Raw genomic sequence first — 2366 nt, forward strand, 5'->3', positions numbered from 1 at the left:
GTGAGCTTAATGGTTTTCTAATCAGGAGAAAAGAAGTTGTTATACATACAGTGTCAAGGAATCTAAATAAAACAAAATCACTTCTTTATTGTCCCTTATGTTTCAAACAGAGATATCACTGGTCCTGATTTTAAATATAGGACTGTATTGCATTATATGTCAGTAATGTTAATGACTAAAACATTTTCACTCTTCTTTTTTGTGCTTTAATTTTCTTTTTATAATTTGAAATTATATAATCAAGATTTTTATAAGGATAAATTTAACACTTTATAAGAATTTTCTAGACAAGTGTTTTCAATATTCAGCAAGAATTTATAGCTATTTTTTATTATTTAAGAAAACAGGAGTGCCTGAGTGTTTAAGTTGGTTAAGCGTCTGCCTTCTGCTCAGGTTATGATCTCTTAGTTCATGAGTTCAAACCCTACATTGGGCTCTCTCCTGTCAGCACAGAGCACGCTTCATATCCTCTATCCCCCCTCTGCCCCAAACCACTCATGCTCTCTCTCTCTTTTCCTCTCTCAAAAATAAATTAAAAACGCTAAAAAAGAAAACATGCAGAAGAAAATACATGATTTTCTAAAGTGCCTATATATCATTCCACTCTACTAGTAGAGAAAAAAGTTTCAATAAGACCCATAAAACATATGCCCTAGTAAAATTATACATTTAATGTTAACACAGAAATATCTTCAAGTAAATAATGCCAGGTACATATGTGTTATTTACATGTAATTTACACATGTAAAACATTTATAGAAAGATAAAAGAGGAAAGATAAAGATAAAATGGTTAATGTTTATTACACCAAAGATGTGGGATTACTTAGAAGGCTTCAGATGAATTTATCATGCTTAATTTTGCATGGCTTGAGTTTTTAAGATATATTAAAATTTATTTTTTTAACTTCAAAAAAATGACTCCAGGCTTAAGCAGAACTGATTTTGTTGAAGACATGGTAGAAAAAAGTTCTAGAATTTCTGTCTCAGAATTACAGAATTTGGGATAACTTTCTGGAATCTGGTTTTTAACACGAACACTTAATGGAAAATATAAATGTTAAACTCAACTAATAAAAGAATAAAAAATGAATACATTTTCATCAGATGTTTTCCTTCAAAAATGTGAAAAATACTATATCTTATTCTGAAGGAGGAACAGTTCACTTAATGCTGATACAACTGTGTGAATATTTCAGTGGAAATTAATTATTTTATAATAATCTTAAAATTAAAAAATACATTTATATGAAATTATAGGTATTATAATAACATTAAATTATGTATATATTTTGAATATTTGCATTTATTGAAATTTAATGAAATTGTTAATCATTACATTGTATTTAGTTAGACATTGATAATAACTCATTTTAAACATAAACACTACAGGGCACCTGGGTGGCTCAGTCAGTTAAGTATCTGACTTCGGCTCAGGTCATGATCTCACAGTTCATGAGTTCAAGCCCCATATTGGGCTCTGTGCTGACAGTTTAGAGCCTGGAGCCTGCTTCGGATTCTGTGTCTCCCTCTCTCTCTGCCCCTCTCGTTCTCACGTTCTGTCTCTGTCTCTCTCTCAAAACTAAATAATAAACTTAAAAAAAATTTAAAAATAAACATAAACACTAACAATTAAGGGAGCAGGATCACAAAGAAATTGCTTCCTGGCATCTTTGTTTATATGCACAAGAAGACAACAGTTGTATGTATATTGATTTTACAATTTTTAATAAATATAGACTAACAATTATAAGATATTAACGTGAAGTAAATACTTACTAAATACCACCTTTGTCACTACCCATAATGGATTAACCATAGGCATTCTGGAACCATGACAGCATGCCATTGGGGAAAAGCTGGGACTTGCTGCTGTTGGTGCTAGGGGACATCGTCTGACTGATTTTTGTTGCACAAGGAATAGTTACTCATTTTAAAACAGCCACTGTGTACATTAATGAAGTTTGAATGGCACATTAAGAACAAAATAAAATCCTTTTTGACTTTTGGAGAATATTGTTTACATTAGTGGAAAAAAGAAGGAAAGAGGAAGGAAGGAAGGAAGGAAGGAAGGAAGGAAGGAAGGAAGGAAGGAAGGAATTGAGAAAAACAAAAAAGCAGCCTCCTTAACATAGAATCCCAGAAGTGAACAGTTTCTCGCCTACTCAGAAACAGCTTTCTGGGGCTGCTGTATGATCATCAGTTTTCTTTGATATACAGGAATAAAGGAAAATGAATGGTTCCTGCACTCAGCTAAGTTCCCCATAAAAAGCTGAGATGGAAGGACAGAGTCATCCTTGCCTGGCTTCTTTTCCTAAACTCAACTTGAATAAATTCCCTTTTCTATCCCATGAATAAAGAAGGTAA

This window comes from Panthera tigris, chromosome A1, assembly GCF_018350195.1.
Source record: "Panthera tigris isolate Pti1 chromosome A1, P.tigris_Pti1_mat1.1, whole genome shotgun sequence".
Taxonomy (NCBI): domain Eukaryota; kingdom Metazoa; phylum Chordata; class Mammalia; order Carnivora; family Felidae; genus Panthera; species Panthera tigris.